Below are 10,176 nucleotides of genomic sequence, written 5' to 3' on the forward strand. Positions count from 1 at the left end.
TCAATCTGACTGCTGTCCTTATAAGAAGGGAAAGAGAAACCAGGGCTGTGTGTGCGTAAGAAAGGGGTCACAGTGAGAAGGTGGCCATCTGCAGGCCAAGGACAAAGACCTCAGGAGAAACCAAACCTGCCAACACTTCGATCTTGGACTTCTGGCCTTGAGAACTGTCAAGAAGAATAACTTCTGTTGTTGAAGCCACCCGCTCTGTGGTATCATTAAGACAGCCCAAGCCAGCGAAGACATCTGGGAAGAGTACATGCTGGAGAGTTAGGCCAAGCTGGATTCAAAGCCTGCCACTTGTTATCTGTACAGAGTGTTAGGCAAGTCGCTGCATCGTCTGGAGTCTCAGTTTCCCCATCTGTAAAATGGGGATAAGAATACGCTCTGGCAGTGGGGGGGGGCGAAAGTCAGCAAAAGGTACGTACTCGGACAGTCGCATAGGAGGCCCTCAGTAACCGGACACTGTTTTGTTGTTGTTTTTTTTTTTTTAACTAGTGTCTTCAATTCAAATGTTTGCATAGATTCAGATTTTTACCCCAGTTAGGGTTTCACTGGCTTAACCAAACCAGAGAAGATTATTTTCAGTTAAAATTCAGGCTCCCAAGTTCGGGTCTTTTTGCCCTGTTTCAAGTTGCTGTATTTGCCTCCCAAGCTCATTTCGAACTGCTGCTCATGTTCTCAGCAGCAGACAGAAAGCTCCCTAAAGCGTTAAGTGCGCTCACTTACACGAAGAAGGATTCCCCTCGGTTAATTCTTCATTTTAACGGACTCCTTTTAGAAGTCCATCTCTAGAAATTAAGATCTGCATATTCAGGTGAGAGTTCTGCTCAGGCAGAAGGCACGGGCAGAGCTTTTCACAAAGCCTCATCAGAACTGCCACGGCTCCCCAAGCCTTTCTCAGAGGCCCCCTTCCCCGGCCTGGCCAGAACTCCACTGCACCCCCTCCCCCACAAGGGCGATACATTCCAAACCAGCATATCGGCACAGGGCTGATTTGACCTCACATCACCAGACAGCATACAGTGACAGAGAGATGTAATAAATGTAATTCAAACATTTACAGTGAAAAAAAAAATCACAGGAGATTGATTTCCTGTTGTTCCCTTTAATCAGAGCTAAAAGCGTGCTTGTTTTAGAAATGGCAGAAAATATGCAAAAACAGAAGTATATAAACACAGATCATCCCAATTAAATAACAAACACAACTTCCACCCCTAATCAAGGACAGACATGTTCATCAGATGAGGTTCCACATATATTGCTGTTGCCCAAAATAATTAAGAGCTTTGTCCTTGGAGGCCATTTGCGGCCATGAGAGAATGAAAGTATTGGTGTTTCCAAAACCTAGTATAACCTCGGACGGACATCAGTTCGAATCCTATCTGGGCCTCTTGCAACCCAGGTTAAATTGCAGACTGTAGGTGCTCACAAAATATTAGCTCTCTTTCTTCCCCTTCCTAATGGGGACTAAGGCAGAATGTGAGTGTGCAGACATCAAACCTCAAGTCCTATCGTCTTCTTATCTTGTGTCAAGTTATAGATGAAGGAAGCCCTCCTTAAAAGACTTGCTGATTCTTATTTTTTTTTATTTCATTTATTTATGAGACAGAGAGAGAGAGAGAACGTGAGCAGGGGGAGGGGCAGTGGGAGAGGGAAAAGCAGGCTCCCCGCTCTGGAAGCCCTGACGATCATGACCTGAGCCAAAGGCAACCGCCTAACCGACGGAGCCACCCAGGCGCCCTTGATGTTCCTTCGTGATACAGATCTTAGTGTTTATTCTTCCACGTGCTCTTCGAAGAGCTGCACGAAACGGTCGAGCGCATGCGTGACCGATGCCGATACTGCAAGAGCAGATCATCATCAGGTGCCAGGTGGCGTAACGGGCGTGCAGATTTATAGACCTAAGAGGCACGCAGGGAGGACGCTAGCGCTTTCTTTACACAGTCCCCGAAGTCACTTATCCTTTGTGGGTAAGCGGAGGTGGCAAGAAGGCGGCAGATGCGATAAAGCATCAGTTACCAGGGCAGGAGCAGAGACCAGAGTGAGCGGACGAAGATGCCAAGTGAAGGTCAAACCCAGAGATCGGAGTCCTCCGGCCAGTCCAAGTCAGAGACAGGCAGGTGGGGAGCAGCACCCGGCTAACAGTACACGGCTCCGGACCAGACACTGAGCACAGACTCCAAACTGCCTGGTCACTGCGATTCCTCCATTGGTCGGGCCCTGGTCTGGACTTATTTGAATTTTAACAATTTCTGTCTCTTCCCATGAATAAAGTCTGTCTGTAGTGACTGGCTGTGGCCTTTGAAACAAAGAGATAAAGGAGTGGAACACGGCGATTTGTTGTAACCCTGGGCATAGACGCCGGGGGCAGGTATTCAATTTTGCAAGAAGACATAGCAGTGGGGGCTGTAGACTGAGCCAGTTCAGGATAGTGAGAGTCACCTGAAATCAGGAATCCTATTGTTTTCCCATTTTCTATCATCTAATTAACAACTATAGGGATGACTCATCGACCCTTGTTGAATTGCATTTCTTTCCTAGCTGTTCCTGATTGTATCCAGGAGGAGTATCGGGTAGGGTGGCATCAGGCAGCTCCTAGTTGGAATGAGCTTTGCAGAGCTACCAGGGATCCTGGAGCCAATATTAAGAACTCCTCTAATGATTAATTACAATTGACATACGGAACAATCGTATAGGAGGGACAGTCTTTTGTGGTGCTGTTTCTCAAGCTTGAACGTGCACCAGAATAGTGGGATGCTTTTCTGAAAACGCACATTTTCTGACCTCACTTCTAGGGGTTCTACCTCATTTAGGTCTTAAGTCAGGAGTCTCCTATTTTCACCAAATACCCCAGGTGGATGCAAAAGGTCTATGCATGACCCTTTGGAAAATCCCAAGCATGTGTATGCACAGAAACAAGAGGGGGTGCCTAGGTGACTCAGTCAGTTAAGCATCTGCCTTTGGTTCAGGTCATGGTCCTAGGGTCCCGGGATTGGATCCCGGGATGGAGCCCTGCGTTGGGCTCCCTGCTCAGCGGGGAGCCTGCTTCTCCCTCTCCCACTGCTGCTCCTCCTGCTTGTGCTTTTTCTCAAGTAAATAAATAAAATCTAAAAAAAAAAAAAGAAAGAAAGAAAAATTCTTCATTTCAAACAAGCCCACTGAGCCTATTTGCCGAATGTGGATTTTAAACGGAACCACAGAAATATTCTAAAACAATGGACTTGGCTTGCCCACCGGCCTAGGGATCACATGGAATGTTAAACAAAGGACATCTGACAGTAGGTTTGCAGGTCTCACAGACAAACTGCAACATCCCCACCACTCTTAGCCTCTGGTTCTCTTGCAGATTCTAATCCACGGAATACCTGTCAAGACCCATTTGGGGTCATAAAAATACCAGAAATGATTTGTGCTGTTCAGGCATCAACATTACACCTGCAGCAGTCCCCAGGCATCTGCCTCAACCTTAAGTTGAATATTCAAGGTCAAAGTTTTCTGGTTTCTGGGTTTTTTTGTTTTTCAGTAGGCTCCACACCCAGCATGGAGCCCAAAGTGGGGCTCGAACTCACAACCATGAGATCAAGACCTGAACTAAGATCAAGAAGAGTTGGACGCTCAACCAACTGAGCCACTCAGGTGCCACAAAGGCCAAAGTTTTTCAATTTTTTTTTTAAACTCAATATTCTCTCACCTTTTCTAGACCCCCAACTACCACCTGCTTCATCATTCAAACTTTTCACTGGGGGTCTATTTTGTATCAAGCTACTGAGACGCAAAGCAGTGATAATCCTACTTAACTTTTAACTCAACATTTATTCAGTTCCAAGTGCTATGCTAAGTTCTCTATATGTCCACCCATCGTGGGAAACGGGTACTAACACTATTAAAACGTACAGAACAGATCAGAAAGGTGAAGAAACAGGTCCAGAGCCACACAGGAAGGGGTAGAACTGGGATTTAACTACTGGTCGGTCACACCAGCAGCATTATTAGCCTTACTTGGTAACTTCTCAGAAATTCCAATTCTTGCCCCCCCAGATGTAATAAATCAAAACTGAGATTAGGTCCAGACTGTTTGAACAAGCCATCCAGGTGCTTCTCATGCACAATGAAGTCGGAGCAGCACTGAGGGAGGTAACTGTCAGTCTCAGAAACCAATTCAATCAACTCTGCCTACCCACTATCCTTGTCACAACTCCCCCATGGGAGAAGTAGAACCTCAAAACCCGGGGGGGGGGGCAATCGCCCCACATGGTCCACACCTTTTCTTTATTTCACGAGTGCTGCAGTCAGAACTAGCACTCCTTTTGCTAACAGCCCAGACGATGGTCAAGGCTCCCACTGGCTCATTCACTCATTCCCCGAGCACTTAAGGACCAGGCAGGTGTCAGGCACTGGCCCTGCAGATGACCAAGACTTAAAAGGTACAGAAGTGATAACCAATGGAGAAAATGGCAGAGCCCACAGAACCGTACTTTGAGATGTGGCAGAAGGGCGGACCACTTCAAAGGCTAGAACGATCCAAGCAGAGCCTACATCCGTTCAAACAACCCGGGTAATGGAACCCTATGAGGAGCAGAGTATGTGGCTCTCTTGTTTCATCACCAGGGCCCAACAAAGGTGTGCTTGGGCCAGGAGATAAAGTCACCCAAGGACTAAGATTCAATTCTCTATTCCCCAGCCGGGTGTCAAGCCCAAGCCAACATCCAGATGGCTTTTCCAACGTCTCTCAGGGGGCATAAATACTACTGTAATAGCGGATTATACTTCAGAGGCCTGGTCCCTAAAATGCTGACACCTGCAAAGACCTTGCCTTTTAAAAACATCCCAGGAAGGGCCTTTGAAGGTCGGAGGATATACAGCCCTGCTTCTAGAATGTAGGTCCCCAAGGTTTTTATCCTGCATCCTGAGAGATTTCAAAGACCAAGAACAGTGCCTGGTACATAACTGATGCTCCGTAAATATCTGTTGTGGGCGCTGCTGGCCGGCTCCAATTTCCGATAATCCTTGTTGTTCTTTTCAATAAAGACGATTTGTCAAATTTGTAGACGACACCTTACTTCATTTTCATACCTTTGTAAGGCTTTTCACATCTATAAATTCTCCCACCCCCCCACCCCCCAAAACCCGGGGTTAGACCATCTAATCAAATTCGGGTTCAGGAAATATGGTTATCCTATTTAAAACATACACCCGCAGACTCTTGCACAATAAGCCACGAATTAGCTTTGGAAAACTAAGCCACTTAAAAGCACACCAGCCAGATAGTTTCCAGTCTCTAGAAAGTCTCTCCAAGTGGAGCAGCTCTGACTTTCTGGCGGCAAGGCAGGCCAACAGAGCGCACAGGGCTGGCCCTCGCTGGCCGGCTTCGGGAAAGACCAGGCCTGAGGAAGGTCGTGGTGCTTGTTTCCCTTCTCGAAGCTGCTGGTACTGCATACTCACGGCTAGACGGCAGTGGGCAGAGGATCCGAACGCCACCCCAGGGCAGCTCGGGGACACCGAGGCAGGAGAGGGAGGCAGAAACAAGGGTTTGCCTTTACATACCGGCCAGAGAAGAGTCCTTGACGGAACCAGCAGCCCTTGGGAAGGTCTTGCCAACACCTCACCAGAGCTCTGCTGAGTCTTATCCGGAAGCGCCTGACAGGGCCGGGCCCGCACACTGACAAATTGAATTCATCTGGGGAGGCCTTTCTCACAATGACTCACTGGACACGGCTGAGAGCAGGCGAGTGAAACTCCAGGCTTCACACTGCAAGGCCAAAGAACTTCCCATCTCTAGAACTACAGAGGTACAGTCCTCAGCCCACTTAGTCACCAAACACCTCCACACACACCCGGTCTCCTTGTGAAGAAGGGGAGGAGTGGGCATGTGTGACTTCACTTTACACACGTGCAAAAGAACATACATCCAGCTTCATCGGTCCCAGATGGGGAGCTCCAAGCTCGGCGCACCGTCCCCACCCTCTCGGGCAGCCCACGGACTGGGGGCTGGCTCTGGAGATACACAACTGCCATTCCCCAGCAACCTGCAGACTATCGAGAGCCTTCCAAAACGTGTGACATGGCTTGAGTTCACAATCCACGCGTTCCTCTTCGCAACACTCGCTTAGTTCCCTTGTCAGTGGGGCAAGGGTCTTAATTTGCTAGTGCCGCTGTGACAAGTACCACTGAGTAGCTAGAACGACAGAAACGAGACCAAGGGATCAGCAGGATTGGTTTCTTTCTTCCTTTTCTTTTTAAGTTTTTATTTATTTATTTCAGAGAGAGAGCACAAGCAGGAGTGTTCCGGGGCTGGGGGGGGGGGAGCAGAGAGAGAAGCAGACTTCCCGCCAAGCAGGGAGCACAACACGGGGCTCGATCCCAGGACTCCGGGATCAGGACCTGAGCGGAAGGCAGACAATTCACCGACTGAGCCCCCCAGGCATCCCCCAAGTGACTTTCACAAAAATATTCTAAATAGGTCCATTCTGGTGGAATTGTCAACAGATAACATAAACTACACTAGATAACGCAGCAAACATTTTTAAAGAGCATAACGGAAGAGAAGAAATCCTTAGGGGGCAGAAAAAGGCACAGAACGAGAAGGCCAAGTCCTGTCTCTCTTACCCTAACAACAGATTAGAGGTATAAAAAGACAATGACAGTTTAGCAGAACAAAACACGCTGGATTTAAGGCAATGGACTTCTCCCAACCCTCGACCCTCTCTGACATAATTGCAAGCGGGGGAGGCACCCAAGTCTCTGGATACCCGGCACACTATGGAAGCGGCTGGCTCCCCAAACGGAACAGATTGCTCGGAACTGAAGAAAGGGAAAGACACAAACACAGCTGAGGCATTCGCAAAAGGCCAGAGGAAATGGGCAAACAGGATAAACACGCCCAACAGCGCCGGATGGGGCTGGAGAGCGAGGAGGAGGCCCCGCTGGAATCTCGAGCCTCTCCAGCCCGCCAGAAGGCAATGCAAAGCTACCCCGTTCCCTTGCTGTAACCGGAGAACCGTGGCCCTGAGCTGGAGGCGCGTCCCAGGGCAGAGGGACAAGCCAGCCAGCCAAAAGGCTTTTCAGGGAACCTCTGACAAACGCACCATCGTTCAGAGCCTGTTCCTTCGGCTTCCATGTCCCAAAACTCAATCTCGTGCGTACTTCCAAGTGGGTCAGACCCAGGAACACGGACTCAGACTACCGAAGTCCCAAGAGACTGCGATGGTAACCAGAAGATGGAATGTTCACTCGTTTGGGGAGTATCTCTTACAGAGACCACAGTGGGGGTGGGGGGGGTACTGTCCAAACCTCTTGATATGAACGTAGCACAGGTCCAAATGCATCATCCGGAGATTGGAGGATGTGCATGGACTCGGAGTTCAGAGCAGATGCCGGTCCTCAAGGATATTTTACCCAGGCCATAGCCAGGCCTACTACCTCCCAACTGAGGGAAAGGCCTTCCCAGGGTCCGGAATGTGCGTGTCCCCTAGGATCTGTCTCAGTCCCTCTGGCCTCGGCTAGTCTAGACTTCCATTTCCCATTGGCCTATGCTTTCCTTCAACTCCTATCATGGATTATACTAAAACGAAATCTCTCTACGCCTAATCTGACCCACAGTAGTCGGCGTCTATGAGTCAGTATGTCTACAATCTCATGGGTCTTTACTACTACCTCCATGGGGGGCTTCAACCTTACTTAAAAATTCAGTATTTCAGGGGTGCCTGGGTGGCTCAGTCGTTAAGCATCTGCCTTCGGCTCAGGGCGTGATCCCAGGGTCCTGGGATCGAGCCCCACATTGGGCTCCCTGCTCTGCTGGGAGCCTGCTTCTTCCTCTCCCACTCCCCCTGCTTATGTTCCCTCTCTCGCTGGCTGTCTCTCTCTCTGTCAAATAAATATTTTTTAAAAAAATTCAGTATTTCAGGGGCGCCTGGGTGGCTCAGTGGGTGAAGCATCTGCCTTGAGCTCAGGTCATGTTCCCAGGGTCCTGGGATGGAGCCCCACATCAGGCTCCCTGCTCAGCGGAGAGTCTGCTTCTCCCTCTGCCTCTGCCCCTCCCCCTGCTCGTGCTCTGTCAAATAAATAAATAAATGAAATCTCTTAAAAACTAAAAACAAATAAAAATTGAGTATTTCAAACTGCTGTTTGTTGAGTCTCTAAGCCTCATACAAATACACACCAGAGAGTCTGTAGATCTGAAGGAAAAGTGTCCTTGCTCTCTTGACCCTATCTCCTACCCTCCAGAATCCAGAGAAAGAGGGATGAACAAGGGAGAGGTCCTGGCACCTGTGATCAGAGCTACAGGTAGAGTAAAAACACCATGTTACCTCATGAACTTGGCTTCCACGGCGCTCCATGCTTGGCCCAGCTACTCTTCCAGCTACTCCCAGACTGTCCTGCAAAATGCATGTACGAAGGCGGACTCCATGAGGCTCTCTTTGCTCACTGTGCTGGCCCTCCCCCTCCAGCCTGTCGGGGTGACAGTTCTCTCAGATCTCTGGGCTTGCTGCTGGGGTTGTAGCCCACCCATGCTCATGGGACTTTGTTAAAGTTGTGTGTCACGCGGCTATAGGATTCCTAGTGAAGGGTCATGGCGATGCTATGCTTTATTGCTATTTGCTTTCCCTGCTTAGAATGGAAATCAAACAAATCATTCTTTCTGAAATTGCTCTCTCTCCTAGGGACTCAGTGAAATTGCCACACAAAGCCAAGAGCTGCTCGGCCAGAAATCAAAGTCTTTCCATCACAGCAGGAGACTGGTTACTGCCCAGCCACCAAAGGGAGGCCTCACAATGGCTGCTGTCACAAACGATGGGTAGGGATCAAACAATCCTTTATTTTGTACCTTCTGCCTGATAATAGAAAAAGAAAAAAAAACCCTCAAGAGTTCCTTCTTTATCCACTGTCAATTCAAGTCACCAGACACTGAGCACCCATAAGCACTATGGGGGACAAAATGATGAATAAGAAAAGGTCTCTGCCCTCAAAAGGCTTTAAGTCTAGAGAGGAAGATGTGTCCATGAAGGAGGCAGGAGGGCAAGACAGTAGCTGAAGAATGACACAAAATGCTTGAGGAATATAGAGGAAAGAGCAATTGTAGTGATTAAAAATCGTTTTGTGATAGTGTGCCAGGACAACAGACTGGCGCCATTTTTCTTCTCAGAGCAATGCTGAAATGCATCCTGTCAGCTCCAGTGAAAAGGCCCCAGCTTGCCTGCCTCTTTGGTGGAAACAATAAGGTTCTCTGCCAGTAGGAACAGAGAGCGTGGGAAGTCAAGTTGGGAGAAGAGAGGAGATGCTGGAAAGAATCCGAGGTGGAAGGCGCTCTTTGGTTTATCAACATTACAGTCTTCACGCCTCACGTTTTATTCAAGAAGCACAGCTCAGAGGGGCGCCTGGGTGGCTCAGTCAGTTAAGCCTCTGCCGTAGGCTCAGGTCATGATCCTGCGGTCCTGGGATCGAGGACCAAGTTGGGGTCCTGCACCTGCTTCTCCCTCTCCTTCTGCTGCTCCCTCTGCTTGTGCTCTCTCCCTGGCTCTATCTCAGGTAAATAAATAAAAATCTTTAAAATAAGAAAAAAAGCACAGCTTAGAAAAATGAAGAGGACTGAAAGGGATCGGAGTAGTCAGCAAACTCAACCACCGCGTAAGGCTTGAGTTCCCTTCACCAGATCCTTGCCAAACAGATGCCCCCAAGGGAGAGATCAGAAAGCTTAATGGAGGACAATGGCATTTAAATTGGGTCCTAAGGACATTGAATTTCGATGCTTGAAGACAAAAAGTAAAGCTGGGGAAATGACAAAATCCCAAAGGCTCTAAGAAACAAGAAGGCATTTGCAGAGGCGAAATGTTACAGGATGGATGGAATATTGAAGAATATTAGGAGAGGGCTGCCTGGCTGGTTCAGTCAGTGGAGCACGCAACTTTTGGATCTTGGGGATGTGATTTCAGGCCCCATGTTGGAGGATGGAGATTACTTAACAATAAAATCTTAAAAAAAAAAAAAAAGAATATTAAGAGGAAGAGGGTGGAAATCTCAATAGGAGATCACAAAGACTTTTAAATACCAGGTCAAGGAGTCTGGACATGATTCAGCAGGTACCAGGGAGCTAGTGAAGAGTTCAGAGCAAGGAGGGGAGCGGACTAAACATGGATTTTGGAAGATGAATCTGGCAGTACAGTGGAAAATCTATTGTAA

At 48.5% G+C, this 10,176-nt stretch overlaps 1 long non-coding RNA gene across 5 annotated transcripts in view; it reads right to left on the reverse strand.

Annotated features, from left to right (window-relative positions):
* Positions 1 to 5,629, reverse strand: part of LOC113241256 (uncharacterized) — a 342,792-nt gene extending 337,163 nt beyond the window's left edge. For 3 of the 5 annotated variants that reach the window (XR_008959990.1, XR_008959992.1, XR_008959993.1), the window contains exon 1: positions 5,545 to 5,625. This is a non-coding gene — a long non-coding RNA (uncharacterized LOC113241256). Of the gene's footprint in view, positions 1 to 5,544 lie in introns of all 5 variants that reach the window. The other 2 variants (XR_006411968.3, XR_008959991.1) reach the window with 1 other exon arrangement.
* Positions 5,630 to 10,176: the final 4,547 nt, after the last annotated feature.

This window comes from Ursus arctos, chromosome X, assembly GCF_023065955.2.
Source record: "Ursus arctos isolate Adak ecotype North America chromosome X, UrsArc2.0, whole genome shotgun sequence".
NCBI classification, from domain to species: domain Eukaryota; kingdom Metazoa; phylum Chordata; class Mammalia; order Carnivora; family Ursidae; genus Ursus; species Ursus arctos.